Source organism: Budorcas taxicolor, chromosome 15 (genome assembly GCF_023091745.1).
Source record: "Budorcas taxicolor isolate Tak-1 chromosome 15, Takin1.1, whole genome shotgun sequence".
NCBI classification, from domain to species: Eukaryota; Metazoa; Chordata; class Mammalia; order Artiodactyla; family Bovidae; genus Budorcas; species Budorcas taxicolor.
The window spans coordinates 768,517-778,918 of record NC_068924.1 but is presented as its reverse complement, the minus strand read 5'-3'; the positions used below and the strand labels follow the sequence as shown (position 1 = coordinate 778,918).

The 10,402-nt window shown below is 44.2% G+C and overlaps 1 pseudogene; it reads left to right on the top strand.

The window, feature by feature from the left end:
* Positions 1 to 2,063: 2,063 nt before the first annotated feature.
* On the top strand, positions 2,064 to 3,098 carry LOC128060987 (transmembrane protein 268-like; annotated as a pseudogene).
* Positions 3,099 to 10,402: the final 7,304 nt, after the last annotated feature.

Genomic DNA, 10,402 nt, shown 5'->3' with positions numbered 1-10,402 from the left:
TCCTCTTTTGGTATCCTATTATTTTGCCTTTTCATACTGTTCATGGGGTTCTCAAGGAAGAATATGAAGTGGTTTGCCATTCCCTTCTCCAGTGGACCACATCCTGTCAGATCTCTCCACCATGACCCACCTGTCTTCAGTTGCCCCGCGGGCATGGCTTGGTTTCAATGAGTTAGACAAGGCTGTGGTCCTAGTGTGATTAGATTGACTAGTTTTCTGTGAGTATGGTTTCAGTGTGTCTGCCCTCTGATGCCCTCTTGCAACACCTACCATCTTACTTGAGTTTCTCTTACCTTGGGAGTGGGGTTCTCTTCACAGCTGCTTCAGCAAAGCACAGCCTCTGTTCCTTACCTTGGACGAGGGGTATCTCCTTATCACCACCGTTCCTGACCTTCAAAGTGGGATAGCCCCTCTAGAGAGAGGCATAATTGTATATGCATGCTGATAAATGGCAATCCACTCCACTACTCTTGCCTATAAAATCCCATGGACAAAGGAGCCTGGTAGGTTACAGTCCATGAGATTGCAAAGAGTCAGACATGACTGAGTGACTTCACATATCACAGCAATATCATTTCACAATATGAGTCCCTATATTGAGGCCTGACAACCTTAAGTAACTTCAATGGCTATGACAGAGTCATTTATTCTAATTAAACTATCCATACTTCTGCTGGCCCCACTACCTTCAGCAAAGCACCTCTAAACCTACCTTGGAGAAATTGGAAGCCATCAAAGATATATTTTCTTAATGTCTTATTACAACATCTACAATCTTACTTTTGAAAATATTGTTATAGTTTGTCAAGCAAGAAAAATTCTATCTGCCTGTCATCTATCTAATGAATGGGAAGTCTATAACGTATGGTGAAATAATGTGTATGACAACAATAGCACAAGGACTGGGAGGAGGGAAATAGGAGTGTTCTACTGTAGGTTTCTTTGACCACAGTAATATTGCTTTAAGGCAGACAGTGACAAAGACTACAGTATACTAAAGAATCTACAATTATCTCAAAATGGAAATATAATTAATAAAAATGCATACTATAAACTCAAGCAATTATGGGAAAAACACACTGAGATATAGGTAATAAGTAAATAAATAAAATTATTAAAAATACATTAAAGAAGGTAAGAAAGAGAAGTGAGAGTACAAAAATAGATATAGTAAGACATATGACATGATCATTTGTGTAGAGAAATTCTAAGGAACCTAAAAAATGAAGATAAAAAAATGAAACTATAAGAACTAAAAATTAGAGTACCAAGGTTGCAGAATCCAAGTTCAATGTATAAAAGACCATTGTACTTCTATATACTAGATATAGCATGTAAATTTTAAAAAATGCCATTTATAATAACATCCAAGAAATACTTAAGGTAAGTTTAATAAAATATGTGCAATATCTGTTTACAAAAAGCTATAAGATATTGCTGAGAGAAGATAAGACCTAAAAAATGGAAGGATATACCATATTTATGGATTGCCTTCAAATTGCTGGAACAACTGGATATACATATGGAAAAAAGTAAATTCTGAACATTATCTCACAACATACACAAAAATTACCTGGAAATTAATCATAGACATAAATGTAAAAGTTCATGTTATAAACCTTTCAGTAGAAAATATTCTCAACCTTGTGGTGACCAAAATTTCTTTAAAAAAAAGAAAAAAAACTTATTTTTGGGCTCGGCCCGGGGGCGGGACTCGGGAGAGCGGCACGGGCGGCAGGCAGGGTGCGGGCGGCTGTGCCCCCGACCTTCTGCGTCCCCGGGGGGCGGTGGTGGTGGCGGGGACGGCCTCCAGTTTGGATAAGAGGCTACAGGGTGAGAACGGAGGCCTCCTTGATTGGCCCCATCCTGCCCTCTGGTTTGTACCTCTCCCTGCTTGGCAGTTCCTTCTCTCCCTCCACCTTTGCCAAGCCAGGAGCCTTCTTCCCTGCTCTGAGAAGCCTCCAGAAGTCTTCCCTCAATCCAAGATAGGTGAAGCTGAGCTGGCTGTTCTAGGATGAACCACGGCTCCAAGAAGGGGAAGTAGGAGTCCTGCTGGTGCTGCTATGGTGTGTGAACTGCAGATGGACCCCGGTGGGGCAGCTGGCCCCTTGCCCACCTCCTCCCTTGGCTGGAGTCCCTTGACTGGCGGAAGCCCTCCTGGCTGGGGGCAAGAGCTCTGCAGCGGCCAGGTCCTTACGGTGCTCCGGATCGACAATACTTGTGTGCCCATCTCATTTGACCTGGGAACTGCTGAAGAGCAGCTGCCTACCTGGAGAATTCAGGTCCCAGCTGACCAGTACAGGAACCTGGCTGAGAGAGCCCTCTTAGAGCCCCAAGTGAGTAGATACATCATCTACAACTCGAGGCCCATGTGGCCGGCCTTTGCTGTGGTGTTCTATGTGGTGGTGTGGGCCAACATCTACTCCACCAGCCAGATGTTCGCCCTGGGGAACCACTGGGCAGGTGTGCTGCTCGTGACCCTGGCTGCCACGAGCCTCACCCTGACTCTCGTGCTCATCTTTGAGAGACACTAGAGGAAGGCCAACACCAACACAGACCTTAGGCTGACAGCTGTCGACGGAGCCCTCCTGAGACACCGGATGCTGCTGGGGGTGATGGACACGGTGGAAAGTTGCCAGAGTGTGATTCAGCTCTGGTTTGTCTATTTTGACCTGGAGACCTGTGTGCAGTTTTTGTCCGGTCACATTTGAGAGATGAAGATGAGCCAAGAGTCCTTGCTGTAAAGCGAATTGAGTCAGCTGTGTGTTGTCATGGAGACTGGGGTGAGCCCCACAGCTGCCGAGGGGCTGGAGAACCTGCTGTAGGAAACTCCTCTCCTTCCCAACTGTCCGGGATCCACGGAGAAGCCATTCATGCAGACTGAGCTTTGCCAGCTTGTTCCTGAGGCTGAGCCGGAGGAAATGGCCCAGCAGCTGCTGGCAGTGTTTCGTGGCTACTACATCCGGCTCCTTGTGACCTCTCAGCTTCCCCAGGCACTGGGGACATGACAAATGGACTCTCCAAGGATTCCATGCCCCTGCCAGCTCATAGAAGCCTACATCCTGGGCACGGGGTGCTGCCCATTCCTGACCAGGTGACCTTGGAACGAAGGTACTCCTCTTCCTCCAGGACTGAAGGTGAGGTCAGGGAGGCCTTGGAGCCCCGGGGTGGCTGACGGCGAGGCTCTGGGGTTCCCTGAGGCTGTCACTCATGTCAGCACTGGGGATCCAGTGTTCACTCCAGGACCCTGCACCAAAATGGCTTGCTTATAGTGCACACTGACCCCTGGCCTTTGCAGAAGCTGATGGTCCCACTCTGAGCTACTTTCTGTGCTGCTTAGAACCGTTGGCATGAGTGGAAGGGGCCCCTCGCCCATCCCTTTCATTGTCTGTTGAGCCCCGAATATGTGAAGATGACCAGACGGGGCTGAAAGTGGGCCCAAAGCTTGCTCTCAGGCTATGCTCCGGTCCTCACCTGCTTCGTGTCAGATGGAGACTCAGGGAGGACTCTGCTCTGTGTGGCATTGCCTTGAGCCCCTTAAATTATAAGATGCCCCCTTCCCAATCTGAAGCAAAGAAGTAAATTCTCAGAATGTTCTCCACTTTTAAGTTGTTCTTGCCCTACATTTTCAGAAAAATGATGTCACTTGGGCTTGTCATGCAGGCCTTCAGGAGACAGAAGGAAGGAATGAACAGCATGTAACTACTAATGAGAAGACTTGGAAGAGACTGCTCCGGTCTGATCAGAGGACTTACTTTGTTCCAAGGCACACACGTCTGTGGGTGTGGTCTCACCGCAGACAGAGAATGGCAGTCCTATTCCCTCACACTAAAGCTGTCCTGCAGTGAAGCGAAGCCTCTCCCTCGTGGAATTCCATGAAGAGCTCAGAGGCTTCCAGGTGCTCTGCTTCTGAAAAAAATATGAAGACCCATTGTTCCCCGGGCCCAAATCTAAAGACCCCTGCCTGGCATTTAAAGGCTCCCCAGTGCCAAAGACCTGGCCATCATCTACAATTTTGGCTTCATTGCCCATAAAAATCCTTCATAGGTTGAAAATGTTCCTGAACTGACGTAGCTATTCTTTTGCATCTGTTGGATTCCTATGCATGCTTTTTTTTAAAAAAAGATGTTTTAAAATTGAGGTATAGTTGATGTAAGATATACTATGTAAGTTTCAGGTGTAAAAAAAAAACCCTATTTTTAATTGAAGGATAATTGTATTGGTTTCTGTCATACATCAACATGAATCAGCCATAGGTATACATATATATCTTCCCTCTTGAATCTCCCTCCCACCTCCCACCCCATACCACTGCAAAATTTTCTTAATAAACAAACTGTAGAAGAAAAAGTGGATAAATTGAACTTTATCAAAGTCAGAACTTCTGATCTTTGAAAGATACCATTAAGAAAATTAAACAAACAAACAAGCCTTCTGCAGATTGAGAAAAAATAAAGCAATACATATATCTCACAATAGACCTGAATCCTTAAAAGAACATGTGAAAGACTATCTTTATCATCAGAGTTTGGATAGAGTTTTGAACAGACACAGAGGGTACCTATACAGAAGAAAGCATTGCTCTATCTAACTACCTCACAGTTGAAACTTTTGAATGTGAAGAGTGTTATAAACAAAAGAGAAAAAGATTGACTTACAAATTTTTCTCAACACATTTACTGACCAACTCTTTAAAAATCAATAAAAATATGAAATAATTCAATAGAAAAAAACAGGTGATTCACAAAGGAAAGCCTATTGGCCTTATAAACACATGAAAAGATGTCAACCATCACTAATAATTAGATATCTAAAAGTTAAAACAACTATATCATATAATTTCCACCCTCTAACTGGCAAACACTTTCAATCTGATGATCACAGGACACTCTGCTCTGATTGAAGGGGACTGGTTCTCATTCTTGTCTCAGTTTAGGGGACCTGAACCCTACAAAGACTTCCCAATCCTCCTCTGGCTCCATGCACTTCCCAGAACTGATTTTTTTATTTCTCAATCTTGTGTCTCAGATGGTAAAGAATCTGTCTGCAGTGCAGAAGACCCGAGTTCAATCCCTGGGTCCAAAAGATCCCCTGGAGAAGGGAATGGCAACTCACTCCAGTATTCTTGCCTGGAAAATCACATGGCCAGAGGAGCCTGGCAAGCTATAGTCCATGGGGTTGCAAAGAGTCGAATACAACTGAACAACTAACACTTTCCCTTAACGCTACAGCTTTTCTCTCTGCTTCACGATTTATGGCTTGTGTATCTGTTTCCTTGACTGAACCATGTGCACGTGGAAAGCACACTGAACACTACCTCTCCTTTCTGTATCCCCACTCCTGCACTCTTTGTGGCTGGTAGTGGGCTTGTGATGAATGTTTGCCACAGTGAATACAAACCTTCTGTTTTCTTCCAGAAAAGTACAGAAGCGAGTTGCTGACAAGTTAATCTGAGTTTTTGTAATTTGGGCTTATAGTTTATAAATTATGGATGAATCTACTTCAGAAAGCTATGTGTCAAAGAGTACCAGGGAAGAAGTTGATTCTTAGAAGTTAATGCACAGAATGCTTTTACTGCTTATCTCTCTGGATTCTCTAACACATTCTCTGTACATGCTCCAAAGGATTCTCTCCTGGTGGGAGAGACTATGGACAAAAATGATATGAGGCTATTCAGGTATCAGAAACATTTCCATTAGCCATTAATAATTTGTTTCTTATTTGGTAATGTCTACCACTGTAGGCTGTGAGTCCTGAGTTGATATCAATTAAAAAAAATAAGATACCAACCGGAACTAGAGTTGTTTTGAATTAAGATAAGGTCCTCTGTAGCAGCAGAAATTAAAATAATGGCTTTGCTCATCTGTCTCCCTTATGGAACTGTTTTGCAGATCTGATCTTTTTTTTTTTTTTTGTTTGTTTGTTTATGTTTTTAACTTGCTGACCAAAATTTATTTTACATTTAAATTGGCTTTTTTAATTTTTTTATTTTTTTTTAATTTTAAAATCTTTAATTCTTACATGTGTTTCCAAACATGAACCTCCCTCCCACCTCCCTCCCCATAACATCTCTGTGGGTCATCCCCATGCACCAGCCCCAAGCATGCTGTATCCTGCGTGTTTACTTTTAATTGAAGGATAATTGCAATATTGTGTTAGTTTCCACCACACATCAACAAGGGTCAGTCGCAGGTCTACATATGTCCCCTCCCTCTTGAGCCACCTCCCACTCCATCCCACCCCTCAAGTTGTCACAGAGCCCTGGTTTGAGCTTCCTGAGTCGTGCAGCAAATTCCCACTGGCTCCCTATTTCCCATTTGTTAGTGTGTATGCTTCTATACTACTCTTTCCACTTCTCCCACCTTTTCCTTCCTACCCCGCCTCTCCATGTTCATAAATCTGTTCTCTATGTCTTGTTTTTCAGATCTGATTCTGTGTTTAAGGCAGGAATTTTAGGAGGTCTTTGTGGAGGTGGAGAAATAAGGAGAAGAAAGCAGGATATACTAATTTTGGTCAATTATACTCTGGAGAGGAGAAGGCAGCAGGTATGGCTTTGTGTGTGTGTGTGTGTGTGTGTGTGTGTGTGTGTGTGTGTGTGTATGTATGCATGGCAAGAGTCAGAGAGGTAAAGTGGTAGGGCAGCGTTAAGATGAATGATTTACTGTTATTTGGTTGTGTATCTGTCTCTTGATTAAACCATAAACATAAAAAAGGCAGTTACCTTACTATCAGTTGAAAATTGGCACTTAGGAGACAGATTGAGGCTGAAGGTACAGATCTAGGAATTACCTGCAGAGATGTAATAGCTGAAATTAAGGAGATAGATGAGACCATGGAGGAAAAGAGTCAGAGAGAAGTAAACAAGGACAGGGCTTAGGAAAGACATTCAAAAGACTTTTACTGAACACGTTATTATAGACTGAAGAACAGAGAGTCTGCAAGAGACAGCCCAGCTCTGCCACTTCTTAGCGTGGCCTTGAGCAAGCATTTTGAATTCTCTGTGCCTCAGTTTCCTCATCTAATTTTAAAAGTTGATAAAGGCAGAGAATTTAACATCTACCTGGTGCACTCTAAATGCAGTGTTAGTTGTTATTATTACATGATATAATGGTTAGCTGTTTCTGTTGTAGTGGTTGTTGTTATATTGGCTGGGCACTGGGTTAGATTCTCTTAATACAATAATGAAATATGTGTGTGTGTGTGTGTGTGTGTGTGTGTGTGTGCATATATATATATATATAAATAACTGAGTTAGTTTGCTATATACCTGAAACACTATAAATCATCTATATTTAAATATGTTTAAAAAAAACTAAAAAAAATAATTAGACACGCCCTTACTCTTAAAGAATAATCTAGTGGTAGAAACAAGAAAACAGTTTATTGCAACAATGTGGTCCATGTCACTGTGGAGACAAGTCCAGGGCACCTTTGGGACTGCAGAGGAGGGTGCCATTCCAATGATGGGTGTCAGGAACTGCTGCCCCTTTTCTTTTCTCCTGTCTGTGTTTTTGCCCTGTCCCACCCACACCAGCCACACTGGACATCCTTAGCAGCCCTGAGACCTAAAGAAATTGGATACCTCGACTTCCCACCGGCCCCCAGGCTGTGAGATGCCTCAGCCAGTGCTGGGTGACACAAGGTTTTGGCTCCTGAGCTCTGAGGCTGCTTGGAATTCAGTCTTGCTGAGAGTGTAGACAATGCCTTCCTTGCCCTAGCTCATTTCCATTTACCCAAATTGCCTTTTGTGGTTTCCATAGAAATGAGAGCTTCTAGCTGGGCCCATCCCTGTGGAAGCTTCGAGGAGATTAACAGACCCCATTGGCATATTCTGTTTATTTCTCATTTTCCGGTTTTATTAAAAACTCAAAATTCATCTCTTTCTCTCGTTGATGCAAGGGAGAGGAGATTCAGCACTTTGTTAGTAGGTTACATATAACATGGGCTTCCTTGGTGTCTCAGTGGTAAAGAACATTGAAAGTCAACACTGTAAGTTGAAAAAGAATACAAAAGTGTTAAAGAACCCACCTGACAATGCAGGAGATATGAGTTTGATCTCTGGCTCAGGAAGATCCCCAGGAGAAGAAAATGGCAACCCACTCCAAGATTCTTGCCTGGGAAATCCCATGGACAGAAGAGCCTTATGGGCTACAGTCTACAGGGTTGCAGGAGTCAGATAGGACTTAGTGACTAAACAGCAACAGCAAATACATATAACATACATTTGATTTGCAGCCACTGTTTTATGGTTGATTAACATCATATTTGCTGGCTTGGAGTGAAAACCATATGTGAATTTCCCTAGCTGCTGATGCTAGATGAAAATGGCTGACTTTCAGTGTTTGCTTGTCAGCTGATGGGATGCTGAAAACCAGGTCGGGATGCCATCTTTGTCTCAGTTGGTGTAGACACTTATATTGGTTCTGAGTAGTTAGGTTACATATAGTCACCCTGAATCTGTATACCCCAAAGTGACAGATCCCCCAAGGAAGAGTTCACAGGGGGGCTGAGGCTGGAAGTGTGTCAAAAGGAAGGCTTGTCTATATGGCACCTTGTCTATAACCTCAGAAAACGCAGAGGTGCAGGCCAAGCCTGTACCGGTATCTTGGAGGGCTAGATTGAGAAAGCAATTGTGTTTGTACCTTTCTTTTTCCTATTATTTTCCAAAGCAGGTTTGTTGAGGTAAAACCTACACACAGTAAAGTTCACTGTTTTAGTGTGCATTTTTACGAGTTTCAACAGAGTTTTGTAGCTGTCACCATAATTGAAACATAAAAAAATGCCCCCCTCAGTTCTCTTGTGTCCCTTTAACACCCGCCCCCCCCCCGACTCTGATATCTGCGGATCTGTTTCCTGTCCGTCATTTTGCCTTTTCCAGAATGCCATATGCAGATGTAGCCTTCTGATGATTTGCAACAGCCAAGACACAGAAGCAACCTAAATGTACATTGACAGAGTGAAGCAGCCAAAAATAAAAATAAATATATAAATAAGTAGTTTTTAAAAGCTATACTTCAATTATATATATATATATATATTTATATACATATATATATATGGCGGGGGGCTGTGACTGGTGCATTAAGTGCTGCCGAGAGGAGCTACCCCACGTCTGAGGTCAGGGACAGAAGCCGGGAGGACTCCATGCCCGAAGGGGGGCAGCCAAGAGGAGTTACCCCATGTCCGAGGTCAGGGGCAGCGGCCCAGAGTGCCAGGCTGCGACGGCGCAGGAACGGCCAAGAGGAACAACCCAAGTCTGAGGTCAGGGGTGGTGGCCGAGAGGAGCTACCCTACGTCCGAGGCCAGGGGAAGCGGCCGAGAGGAGCCACCCCACATCTGAGGTCAAGGGCGGCAGCCAGGAGGAGGCAGCCCACACTCGGGGCCAGGGGCTGCGGCCGGGAGGAACCACCCTGTGCCTGAGGCCAGGGGCAGCGCCGGGGAGGAGCAACCCCACGTCCAAGGAGCGGTGGCTGCCCAAGCGCAAGAGGGCCTAGAGGAGCTATCCCACTTTGAAGGTCAGGAAGGGCTGTGGTGAGGAGATACACCTCGTCCAAGGTAAAGAGCAGTGGCTGTGCTTTGCTGGAGCAGCCCTGAAGAGATACCCTATGCTCAAGGTAAGAGAAACCCAAGTAAGATGGTAGGTGTTGCAAGAGGGCATCAGAGGGCAGACACACTGAAACCATACTCACAGAAAACTAGTCAATCTAATCACACTAGGACCACAGCCTTGTCTAACTCAGTGAAACTAAGCCATGCCCGTGAGGCAACCCTAGATGGGCAGGTCATGGTGGAGAGGTCTGACAGAATATGGACCACTGGAAAAGGCAATGGCAAACCACTTCAGTATTTTTGCCTTGAGAACCCCATGAACAGTATGAAAAGGCAAAATGATAGGATACCAAAAGAGGAACTCCCCAGGTCAGTAGGTGCCGAATATGCTACTGGAGATCAGTGGAGAAATAACTCCTGAAAGAATGAAGGGATGGAGCCAAAGCAAAAACAATACCTAGCTGTGGATGTGACTGGTGACAGAAGCAAGATCCAATGCTATAAAGAGCAATATTGCATAGGAACCTGGAATGTCAGGTCCATGAATCAAGGCAATTGGAAGTGGTCAAACAAGGGGTGGCAAGAGTGAACGTCAACATTCTAGGAATCAGCGAACTAAAATGGACTGGAATGGGTGAATTTAACTCAGATGACCATTATATCTACTACTGCAAGCAGGAATCCCTCAGAAGAAATGGAGTAGCCATCATGGTCAACAAAAGAGTCAGAAATGCAGTACTTGGATGCAATCTCAAAAACGACAGAATGATCTCTGTTCATTTCCAAGGCAAACCATTCAATATCACAGTTATCCAAGTCTATGCCCCAACCAGTAACGCTGAAGAAGCTGCAG